This window comes from Mirounga leonina, unplaced genomic scaffold, assembly GCF_011800145.1.
Source record: "Mirounga leonina isolate KUSES-001 unplaced genomic scaffold, KU_Mleo_1.0 Mir_177, whole genome shotgun sequence".
Taxonomy (NCBI): Eukaryota; Metazoa; Chordata; class Mammalia; order Carnivora; family Phocidae; genus Mirounga; species Mirounga leonina.
Genome location: NW_023270459.1, coordinates 5,405,761 through 5,418,739, shown reverse-complemented (window position 1 = coordinate 5,418,739; position 12,979 = coordinate 5,405,761). Strand labels below are relative to the sequence as shown.

The 12,979-nt window shown below is 39.6% G+C and overlaps 1 protein-coding gene across 4 annotated transcripts in view; it reads left to right on the top strand.

Moving 5' to 3' along the window:
• LSM14A (LSM14A mRNA processing body assembly factor) overlaps positions 1 to 12,979 on the top strand; it is a 56,563-nt gene that overhangs the window by 14,229 nt on the left and 29,355 nt on the right. The window lies entirely within an intron of this gene.

Here is a 12,979-nt window from a genome sequence, read left to right as displayed (position 1 = left end):
GCAGATTTTGGATTTTCACATTAGCCAGTTCCTTAAAGTAAATCTGTGGGGTGTGTGTGTTTCCCTGTAGAAAGATGATGAATACAAGTAGCATATAAGCTGAAATTTAGGGTGTGTTGAGTGTGGGGAGAAGCTATGGTAGAGGACAGGGAACCTGCTCTGGCTATAGAGAATAATGAGCTTTGTTAGAACTTAAGTTTGTATAAGTGGGATGGGACTAGGTCTTACAAGTGATGCTTGACAAAAGTTTTAACTTTAAGGCTACATCAAAAATCTTATTCTAGGGGCGCCTGGGTGGCGCAGTCGCTTCAGTGTCCAACTCTTAGTTTCAGCTCAGGTGGTGGTCTTGGGGTCGTGAGATTGAGCCCAGCATCGGGCTCTGTGCTTGGTGCGGAGTCTGCTTGGGATTCTCTGCCCCTCCCACTCTGCTCACTCGCTCGCTCGCTCTCTCACTCTCTCAAATAAATAAATCTTTTTTAAAAAATCTTATTCTAGATTTACATTTGAATTTAGGCTTAGATTTCTAACTTACTTTGGGCATTTCTTGAATAATTCAACCTTTCATTTATTGCTCTCTCATTTTGGTATTCAACAGACTTGTTTTTCTTCCTTACCAATCCGTATTAGAGCCTAATTTACAATTTTTAATTTGTGTCCAAAAGTGAAGTCTTTTGGAAAATACTAATGATGTCATTTTGGGCATACTGACTGTATTTAACTATGTATATGTTTGTCAAGTTTAAACTTATAAAGGTTTGGTATTTTATAATGGAGATACTGTATTAGGAAGTTGGTCATTACAGCTCTTCCCTCCATCCATGTAGTATGACTGTATGTTCAGGTATTAATATACTGGTAAGTAGGTTTGATATTAGTGTGATGTTTGAACTTGATCTATTAGAAATAGAGTGGTTTTTTTTAGATAAATGATTTTGCCAGAACCTTAACCCTTTTTATGTATTTTTTTAAAAGACAATCATGGGATGCATATCTCAGTAAATTGTAGTCAGAAATAAGGAATTGATTATATTCTTTCAGACTAATAGAGAAAAGTTTTTCCCTATTTCCCACTCCCTTTTTTATTTTTTAAAGATTTTTTAATTTATTCATTCCAGACACAGAGATACAGAGAGAGAGAGAGAACATGAGTAGGGAGAGAAGCAGGCCCCCCGCCGAGCAGGGAGCCCGATGCAGGGCTCGATCCCAGGACCCTGGGATCATGACCTGAGCCAAAGGCAGACGCTCAACGACTGAACCACCCAGGCACCCCTGGGCCTTTGGCTTTTATGAGTAATACTGCTTTAAACATTCATGTGCAAGTTTCTGTGTGGACATAGGTTTTTACACATATGAGTGAAATTGCTGAGTAATATATATGGTAATTCTACGTTTAATTTTTTGAGGAACCACCAAGCTGTGTTTTCCACAGCAACCGTACCATTTTACATTTCTCTTTGCAATGTCAGGGATGCCTATTTCTCTATATCCTTGCCAATTTGTTATTTTATTTTTTATACATTTGTGTTTTTTTATTAAAATTCAATTAATATATAATGTATTACTGGTTTCAGAGGTAGAGGTCTATTTTGTTTTATTATTAAAGCTCTTCTAGTAGTTTGTTTTTGTTGTTTTTTTTATGTTATGTTAGTCACCATACATTACATCATTAGTTTTTGATGTAGTGTTCCATGATTCATTGTTTGCGTATCACACCCAGTGCTCCATTCAATGCCGTCCTTAAAACCCATCACCAGCTAACCCATCCCCCCACCCCCCTCCCCTCTAGAACCCTCAGTTTGTTTTTCAGAGTCCATAGTCTCTCGTGGTTCCTCTCGCCCTCCGATTCCCCGCCCCCGCTTCATTTTTCCCTTCCTACTATCTTCTTTTTTTTTAACATATAATGTATTATTTGTTTCAGAGGTACAGGTCTGTGATTTGTCAGTCTTACACAATTCACAGCGCTCACCATAGCACATACCCTCCCCAATGCCCATCACCCAGCCACCCCATCCCTCCCACCCCCACCACTCCAGCAACCCTCAGTTTGTTTCCTGAGATTAAGAATTCCTCATATCAGTGAGATCATATGATACTTGTCTTTCTCTGATTGACTTATTTCGCTTAGCATAATACCCTCTAGTTCCATCCACGTTGTTGCAAATGGCAAGATTTCGTGGGGATTTTTTGATGCCTGCATAATATTCCATTGTATATATACACTACATCTTCTTTATCCATTCATCTGTTAATGGACATCTTGGCTCTTTCCATAGTTTGGCTATTGTGGACATTGCTGCTCTGCCCTTCTAGTAGTTTCGAAGTGGCATTTCATGATAGTTCTGATTTGTATTAACATAATGACCAAGGAGGGGCGCCTGGGTGGCTCAGTCGTTAAGCATCTGCCTTCGGCTCAGGTCATGATCCCAGGGTCCTGGGATTGAGCCCTGCATTGGGCTCCCTGCTCCGTGGGGAGCCTGTTTCTCCCTCTCCCACTACCTATGTTCCCTCTTGCTGTGTCTCTCTCTGTCAAATAAATAAATAAAATCTTAAAACAACAACAACAACATAATGATCAAGGATATTAAGCCTCTTTTCACAAGCTTGTGGACTGCTTGTCTATCTTTTTTTTGAGAAATATCTTTTCAAGTTTTTGCCCATTTTTAATTAGGTGCTTTGTCTTTTTGTTGTTGAGTTGTTGGGGGTTTTTTGTTTTGTTTTTTTTTTTTTAAGATTTTATTTATTTGTCAGAGAGAGAGAGCAAGCAGTAGGCAGAGGGAGAAGCAGGCTCCCTGCTTAGCAAGGAGCCTGATGCAGGACTCGATTCCAGGACCCTGGGGTCATGATGTGAGTCAAAGCCAGACACTTAGCCAACTGAGCTACCCAGGCATCCCTGTTGTTTAGTTGTTAGGAGTTCTTTATATATTCTAGATATTAAGCCCTTTGATATGACTGGCAAATATTTCTCACATTCCATAGCTTGTCTTTTACCATTCTCAATATTGTTCTTTGATGCACAAAATGTTTTGATTTTTGTGAACTCCAGTTTATTTTTTCTTTTGTTGCTCTGCTTTCAGTGTCAAATCTAAGAATCCATTGTCAAATCTGAGGTCATAAAGATTTACTCCTATGTTCTCTTAATAGTTTTATAGTTTTGGCTTATATGTAGATTGTTGACCCACTAAAAGAAAAACCGTGTGGGATGCCTGGGTGGCTTAGTTGGTTGAGTGTCAGATTCTTGGTTTCTGCTCGGATCATGATCTTGGGATCGTGGATGGAATTGAGCCCCATATTGGGCTCTGCACATAGTGCAGAGTCTGCTTGGGATTCTTTCCCTCTTCCTCTCCCTCCCCTTGGTGCACGTGTGTGTGCACTCTCGCGCTCTCTCTCTCTCTCTCTCTCTCTCGCTCTGTGTCAAATAAATAAATAAATATTTTAAAAAGGAAAAAAAAACCTGTGCTTTTTCCTCTACTCGCAAGTTTACTCAATAGTTCTGGCCACCACATGTTCAGTCATCACATCAACCAATTCTCCCAGCTCCCTAGACACCAACTGGGTATCCTACAATTTAATTCAGTTCTGACACTATCTACGTGAAGTTAGTGTCAGATCTCACAGGTTAAGGGCTCAGTCCCATGAAACAACCCACACCAGCCTACTTCACACACCAGTCTCAAGTTGCAAATTATCAACTGTCCTTCTGACCAACTGGCTAAAAATTGAGGCTTCCCACGACCCCCTCCTTGGTTTGATCATTTGCCAGAAAGGCTCACAGAACTCAGGAAAACAGCTTACTTACTGAATTACCAGTTTATTATAAGAGGGTACAACTCAGGAACACCCAGATGGAAGAGATACATAGGGCAAGATATGTGGGAAGGAGTATAGTGATCCTGTCTTCTCTGGGCAAGTCATCCTCCCAGCACCTCCACATGTTCAACAACCCAGCAGCTCTCTAAACCCCATAGTTTAGGGGTTTTTACGGAGGCTTCGTCACATGGGTGGCATGATCAACTCCATCTCCAGTCCCTCTCCCCTCCCCAGAGGATGGTCTTTCTGGTGACCAGCCCCTTTTCTGAAGCTATCCAGGAGCCCACCAAGAGTCTCCTCATTAGAACAAAATATGCTCTTATCGCCCAGGAAATTCCAAGAGATTTAGGAGCTCTGCATTAGGAACCAGGGTCAAAGACCAAATATTAGAACAAAAGATGCTCTTAGTACCTTTATTTCTTAGGAAGTTATAAAGGTTTTAAGAACTGTGGCCAGGAGCTGGAGACAAAGACCAAATATATATTATTATATCACAACATCACATCTGCTTTGAGTTAGTTTTTGTTTTGGAATAGGTAGAGTTCCAATTTTATTCTTCTGTATATTGTCATCCAGTTGTCCCAAAACCATGTTTTGAAGACTCTTCTTTCCCCTGTTGAATATTCTTTGACCCTTACCTAAAATCAATTGGCCAGGGGCGCCTGGGTGGCTCAGTCAGTTAAATGTCTGCCTTCGGCTCAGGCCATGGTCCCAGGGTCCTGGGATCGAGCCCCACATCGGGCTCCCTGCTCAGCGGGAAGCCTGCTTCTCCCTCTCCCACTCCCCCTGCTTGTGTTCCCTCTCTTGCTGTCTCTCTCTCTGTCAAATAAATAAATAAAATCTTTTAAAAATACATTAAAAATAAAATCAATTGGCCATAGATGTTTGGCTTTATTTCTAGACTGTTCCATTCCATAAATCCTTATGCTAGTACACACTGACTACTGTAACTTTGTAGTAAGTTTTGAAATTGGGAAGTACAAGTCTTCCAACTTTTTCATGAATTTGAAGTTTGGTTTTTCCAGTTTGGGGTGGTGGATTGTAATTTTGATAGGGATTGCACTGAATCGGTAGCTCACTCTGGGAAACATTGTAATCCTTTTTTTTTTTTTTTTTTTTTGAGAGAATGCACACGCAGAGGCAGAGGGGGAGAAGGGAGAAAGAGATGCACACTCCCCACCAAGTGTGGAGGCTGATGTGGGGCCTGATCCCAGGACCCTGAGGTCATGACTGAGCCAAAGTCAGCCACTTAACCGACTGAGCCACCCAGGCACCCCGGAGCATTGTAATCTTAATATTAAGTCTTCCAGTTCATGAACATGGGATGACTTTCCATTTATTTAGCTGCTCTTTAATTTGTTTCAGTAGTCTTTTATAATTGTCAGCATACAAGTCTTTCACCTCCTTGGTTAAATTTTTCTTAGATGTTTTATTCATTTGGATGGTCCTGTAAGTGAAATTGTTTTCTTAATTTCTTTTTGATTGATCATTGTTGTCTATAGAAACAGCTGATTTTTGTGTGTTGATACTGCAGCTGTAACTTTGCTGAATTCATTTATTAACTCTAGTTTTGTTTAGTTTTTTTTATGGATTCAGTATAGGTAGAATTCCCATATATGGAATCATGTCATCTGCCAAAAGAGAGTTTTACTTCTTCCTCTCCAATGTGGATGCCTTTTATTTATCTTTCTTGGTAATTATATTGGCTAGGACTTCTAGTACATTGAATAGCAGTGGTGAAAGTGGACATCCTTATTTTGTTTCTGATCTAAGGGTAAAGTTTTCAATCTTTTACCATTAAATATGATGTTAGCTATTGGTTTTTTATATATGCCATTTATCCTGTTGAGGTAATTTCCTCCTATTCCTTATTTACTAAGTGTTTTTATCATGAAAGGGTGTTAAATTTTGTCAGATGCTTTTTCTGCATCTATTGAAATGATCATGTCAGGTATTTTGCCCCCTTAGTCTATTAATGTGGTATGTATTACATTGGATTTTTTTTTATGTTGAATCACCTTGCTTTCTTAGGATGAAATCCCCATTGGTCATGATATGTAATCCTTTTAAGATACTCTTGGATTCTGTTTGCTATTATTTTGTTGAGGACTTAATGTATTTGTGTTCATAAGAGATACTGGTCTATAGTTTTCTTATGGTATCTTTGTCTGACTTTGGTGTCAGAGTAATGTTGGTCTCAAAGAATATATTAGGACATATTCCCTTTTCTTCTCTTTTTTGGAGGCGTTTGAGTAGGGTTGGTGTTTTTTTTTTTTAATGTTTGCTAGAATTTACCAATGAAACCATCTGGTCCTAGTTCTTTGTTTGGAGGCTTTTGATTACTGGTCAGTCTCTTGTTGTAGATCTGTTGAGATTTTCTGTTTCTTCTTGAGTCATTCTGGTAATTTGATGTTTCTAGGGATTTTTCTATTTTATCTAGATTTTCTAATTTGTTGGTATTTGTTTGTAGTTTCTTTCTTATAAACCTTTTAAATTCAATGAGGTTGGTAGTAATGACCTTACTTTCATTTCTGATTTTAGTGATTTGCATTTTCTCACCTTTTTCCCTTAGTCATTCTAGCTAAAGGTTTATCAGTTTTGTCTTTTCAAAGAACCTACTTTTGGTTTTGTTGATTCTGTTTTTCTGTTCTCTATGTTGTTAATCTCTGCTCCAAACTCTTCTTTCCTTCTGCTGGATTTGGGTTTAGTTTGCTCTTATTCTAATGTTTAAGGTGCAAAGTTGATTTGAAATTTTTTGTAAGACTCTTTTATTTGAGAGAGAGCACAAGCGGAGGGAGAGAATCTTCAAGCAGACTCCCTGCTGAGCGTGGAGCCTGACGTGGGGCTCAATTCCACAACCCGTGAGATGATGACCTAAGTTGAAACCAGGAGTCCCAATTCTCAACCGACTGGGCCATCCAGGCACCCTGAGATTTTTTTTTTTTTAAGATTTTATTTATTTATTTGACAGAGAGAGAGCGCGCGAAAGCAGGAACACAAGCAGGGGGAGTGGGAGAGGGAGAAGCAGGCTTCCCGCCGAGCAGGGAGCCCGATGTGGGACTCGATCCCAGGACCCTGGGATCATGACCTGAGCCAAAGGCAGACGCTTAACGACTGAGCCACCCAGGCGCCCGAGATTTTTTTTTAAATGTGATTATAGCTATAAATTTCCCTCTTGAGTATGGCATTCTTTACATCCCATAGTTTTGGCATGTTGTGTTTTCTTTTTTATTTGTCTCAATTTTTCTTAATTTCCCTAGTGATTTCTTCTTGGACTCATTGGTGGTTTAAGAGTGTGTTAATTTCCAGGTCCAGTTTCCTTTTATTATTCATTTCTAGTTTTATTCCATTGTGGTCAGAGAAGATACTTTGTAAAATTTCAGGTTTTTTTCAATTTATTGAGAATTGAATTTAGCCTAACGTGTGGTCTATCCTGAAGAATGTTCCATGTGCAATTGAGAATAATGTATATTCTGCTGTTGTTGAGGGGGGAAAGGATAATCTGTTGCTTTTAAAAACTTTCAGGACACTGCTGGGGAGGTGCTTTGGCGCTTGAGGATTGAAACAACAGTCCCTCTGTGAATTACCAGGTAGTTCAAATCATACAACCCTGATTTTTGTGGGATATGCTTCCTGTTGCCCACCTAGGACTAGCAAAGCTGCACCAGGATCATGAGCCACCACCCCCATATCTGCCTTTGTGGAGATGGGAGTTAATGAATAGTAACAGCTAGCCACTATGCAAAATGCCAAAATTTACCACAAGTTAACATCCTTACTTCATCAAGTACTCCCATGGATGCTACAAGTGTGTGATTAGACTCCATAATTCCAAAATGGTTTATTCAGACTTCACGTGCCGAGTCAGTAGTTGTTTCGGTGTTCGGACTGATTCCTGGATCTTCTACTTTGCCATCTTTCATGTCAGTCATCTCTGTGTTTTTATTTTAGGTAGTTGTAATCTTTTGAAAATTACAGCTTTAGGGGCTCCTGGGTGGCTCAGTCGTTGGGTGTCTGCCTTAGGCTCAGGTCATGATCCCGGGGTCCTGGGATCGAGCCCCACATCGGGCTCCCTGCTTGGCAGGAAGCCTGCTTCTCCCTCTCCCACTCCCCCTGCTTGTGTTCTCTCTCTTCACTGTGTCTGTCAAATAAATAAAATCTTTAAAAAAAGAAAAGAAAATTACAGTTTTGTAGTCTGCCCCATATAACATGTTTAATGTTACTATTATATTCACCTGATTTTTAAATTTTTTTGAAGATTTTATTGATTTATTTGAGAGAGAGAGTGAGCAAGCATGAGAGGGAGGAGAAGCGAGGGAGACCGAAAAGCAGACTCCCCACTGAATGCAAAGCTGGAAGCGGGGCTCAATCCCAGGACCCTGAGATCATGACCTGAGCCGAAGGCAGACACTTAATTGACTGAGCCAGCCAGGTGCTCCTTAATTCTCTTTTTTAAGTAGGGGCTTAAAAGCCCCCGACATGGGGCTTGAACTCACAACCCTGAGATTGGGAGTTGCGTGCTCCTCCAACTAAGCCAGCCAGGCGCCCCTATATCTACTTAACTTTTTGATATCACAAATAGTATACCTATTTTGAAAAATAAAAAAAGACCAGAGTTGTAGAATTCTAAGTAAGAAATTGCATCCAATAAATCATATTCTTTTGGTGAGTTTGAGTCTCAAGACTGTTGCCTTTCTTTTAAGTTCCTCTTCACCGTTACTTGTCTGGTAACTTCCAAACTGGTCTTCTTCCATTTTCATTTTGTTTCCCACCATCACAGAAGGACAAATACTGTAGAATGGTGGTTGCCAGGGTCTAGGGGGGGTGGAAATGAAGAATCATTGTTCTGTGGGTATAAAGTTTCAATTAAACAAGATAATAAAGTTCTACATCTCTACAACATTTTGCTATATAAATACTGTACTATATTGCTTTAAAAATTTTTAAGACGTGTTCTTACCATGATTTTTTAAAAATTAAAATGATAGCATTAACAAAAGTGCTGGTAGTGAATTATATCTAATAAAGTTGTTTGTCAGCTTCAAAGAAAAAATTGAAAGCCTGATGGAAGAAGATACAAGAATTGAGGCTTGTTGCTGGAGACAGGGAAAGAGTGCATCAAGATCAGGGAGAACCGTGCAATAAGTACTTTTAAGACTAATTATGTAGCCGAATTGAGCCAAGAGGAAACTTGGGGTGAGTGGATATCATATACTAGTTTTCCATGGTTTGCTGTGTTTAGCTTCTGTTACCTCCAAGTGCAAAAATTAAATTTTAAACAAGAAAAATTGGGGATGAATCAATGTGATTTCTCACTGTACTAACAGTTCCTTTACTTAATTTGCACATAAGCTAATTCATGTGTTGAAATGTGTTGTAGCTGAACAGTAGTGGTGATTTTCTACCGTTTCTGTGCTCACCATGCCTTTCTTTCCACTCTCAATGCCCAGGTTGTATTATCTTCCAGTCATGTGTGTCCTTCCGATCTCTGTTAATTTGTTCTTTACAATGGTACAAGAATTGTCTGTTGGAAATATTATATCTGATCAAACCAGTCTCCATCATTAGAGCATGCTTTTCATACTCTTGGTGTGTGTAATTCATTCTCCATGGTCTCTGTTTTCATACTTTTTCATTTTCCTCTTTTGCTGTATGATACAGGTTTTCTTCACAGCACATTTTGGAAAATATGCCCTTAGTTTTAAAGTTTAATGTTGGTTACCTTTAGGACCTCAAATAACCTTTTTTTTTTTTTTTTTTTTTTTTGAGAGAGAGGTAGAGAGCCAGAGAGAGCACAAGCAGGGGGAGCGGCAGACAGAGAGAGAAGCAGGCTCCCTGTGTGGGACTCGATCCCGGGACCCTGGGATCATGACCTGAGCCAAAGGTAGACGCTTAACTGACTGAGCCACCCAGGCACCCCTCAAATAACCAAATGTTAAGCCTACATATATTAATTTATCAACTTCCCAAAAAATTTTATCAAGTGACTCCCTGCTATAACAGATGAGAGTATCAATTTATGTATTTTCTTTTGTGTTTTCCTCTATTTCCACTCATCTTTGTCTTCCAATATTTGTTAGACTACTATGTGATAAACCATCCTGACTTTTGTCAGTATGTAAGTTAGTAGCTTTTTTCGGAACATTAAACTTACATTCTGTTCTAAGACCATAGTAAGTTGTCATACACATTTGTGTGCTTAAATGAATTTATTCTTCGGGCGCCTGGGTGGCTCAGTTGGTTGAGCGACTGCCTTCGGCTCAGGTCATGATCCTGGAGTCCCTGGATCGAGTCCCGCATCGGGCTCCCTGACCCTCCCCCCTCTCATGTGCTCTCTCTCTCATTCTCTCTGTCTCAAATAAATAAATAAAATCTTTAAAAAAAAAAAATGAATTTATTCTTCATCTCTTATTTAAATTCAATTAATTAACATATAGTTTATTATTAGTTTCAGAGATAGAGTTTAGTGATTCATCAGTTGCATATAACACCCAGTGCTCATTACATCAAGTGCCCTCCTTAATGCTCATCACCCAGTTACACCATCCCTCCACCCATCTCCCCTCCAGCAACCCTGTTTGTTCTGTAGAATTAAGAGTCTCTTATGGTTTGTCTCCCTCTCTGATGTCATCTTATTTTATTTTTTCCTCCCTTTCCCTGTGATCCTGTTCTGTTTATTAAATTCCACATATGAGTGAAATCATATAATTGTCTTTCTCTGACCTATTTCACTTAGCATAATACCCTCTAGTTTGAACTCATCCACATTGTTGCAAATGTATTCATCATCTTTTAAATTTTGTTTGATACCACTGTTTCTATGAGTTCTTTAATTTGATATAGCAAAGGATAATTCTCTATAGCTTATAGTGCACTAGATCTTTTTCTGGAAATACAGCAAAACCTTTTGATCAAATTTAGGTCTTCATGTCAGGAAATTTCTGTTACATCTTTATATTTTCTCTTATTCTCTTGTCTGGATCTGCATAACAATCATCTTCAACCATTTATTTCTGTACTTTTTCTTTACATCTTACTTCCTTTTTCTCAGAATTGTTCTCTATTAATGACTTGGTTTTACTGCTTTGACTGTTGTGTTGTTGATATAGTTATTCTGCTGTTACATTTGTCTTGTCTGTTCTCTTTCCTTAACTCTGTGTGCTACCTTTTCTTTTCAGTGTCATTTTGATCATAAGAATTTTATTTTTCTCAAGAAGGTAAAGCAATTCTTTTTGAAATTTTCTTCTATTTCCTGTGACAAATATTAATCCTGAATGGATTTTTCATCTGTCTAGTGAACACATGGGTATACTTTGAATGGTTTCGTTAGGCCTTGGAAAACCTAATGGAGCTTGTCGGTGGTTTTTGTACAAGGAGGACTTTGAGAGGGCGCCTGGGTGGCTCAGTCAGTTAAGCGTCTGCCTTCGGTTCAGGTCATGGTTCCAGGGTCCTGGGATCGAGTCCCACATCGGGCTCCCTGCTCAGTGGGAAGCCTGCTTCTCCCTCTCCCTCTGCCCCTCCCCCCTCCCACTTATGCTCTCTCTCGCGCTCTGTTCTCTCTCTCTCTCTCAAATAAATAAATAATCTTTTAAGGAAAAAAAAGGAGGACTTTGACTTTTCCTCCCTCTGCTTCAAGATGAACTAGTGTATTACTAATGAGACCTGAGGCTGTATATGGCGTACTGGTGATGCTGCTGCCGCTGCTGAGGTTAGGACTGATGCTGATTTGTATGTAATTTTCTTAATCCTGATTTTTCTAGCTCTTTATTCTTCCTTTAAGATAAAGGACAAAATATAGAACCTTGTCACTTACTCCTGCTGTTATAAAGTACTCTCTGGCCACTAGGGGAAGAGGAACTTCAACTAGGGTATTCCACATCTTTTCCCTTACCACATCCATGCTCCTGTCCCCATCTGCTAATGTGGAGGTACCAATGAGCATTTCTCAGGTCATGCTGCATATGGATTCTCGGATTGGTCTTCCAGTTTGGACTCACTCATTCAGTATTAGAGTGATACTTTTTAATAAAATTTCAGGCTATAAATGTGAGATCTCCTAGTTTAGGGATATTTTAACTCTTTTTGGCTATTTAGTTTTAGGGAAGGATATCCTCCTGCAAGCCTACATCTATGCCACCATCTTTTCTGGAAGTATCATAAGTAATAGAAAGACTTTTTAGGAGGGAGGCATTATTTAAAATGAAATGATATTCATATTTAATCTAACCCTGGACCAGTTCTACAGAAAAATGCATACATTCAAAACATTGCACAGTCTTAAGGGGTTTACTCCCTCTAGGACATTCTTAAATAGATAATACATGATCTTTCAAACTTTCTTATTTGAAACTTCTGTATGGATGCAGACGTTTTCACAAGTCTAAGATAGTGAACCTGAAACTTTAGTATTCCTGAGAAACTCGAGGAATTGGTTTAAAATGCAGATTTACAGGGGCGCCTGGGTGGCTCAGATGGTTAAGCGTCTGCCTTCGGCTCAGGTCATGATCCCAGGGTCCTGGGATCAAGCCCCACATCGGGCTCCTGGCTCAGCGAGGAGCCTGCTTCTCCCTCTCCTTCTGCCTCTCTCCCTGCTCATGCTTTCTCTCTCTCTCTCTCTCTGTATCTCTGTGTCTCAAATGAATAAATAAAATCTTTAAAAAAAATAAAAAATAAAAAAAAATAAAATGCAGATTTACAGACCCATTCCTCAGAACATCTTGATTCAGTGTATTTGAATAGGATCCCAGAAATCTTTTTAGCCAGGGGCGCCTGAGTGGCTCAGTCGGTTAAGTGTCTGCCTTCGGCTCAGGTCATGATCCCAGGGTCCCGGGATTGAGCCTCGCATCGGGCTCCCTGCTCAGTGGGAAGCCTGCTTCTCCTTCTCCCACTCCCCCTGCTTGTGTTCCCTCTCTCGCTATCTCTCTCTCTGTTGAATAAATAAATAAAACCTTTAAAAAAAAAAATCTTTTTTAGCCAGCTTACCCTGGTGTAGGTGGTCCACAGTTTAACTTTGAGTAATGCTATCTTAAGTGTTGAAATAATCCGATTTAATTATGAGATAGGTATTTTAGGTAACTAGGGCGTTTCAGGCTGTCCCCTGGGGCTGAATACCTGACAGCTGCTTGGCTTGGCTTCTAGAGGACCTACCACTCACTGAGATAGATGTTCCCTT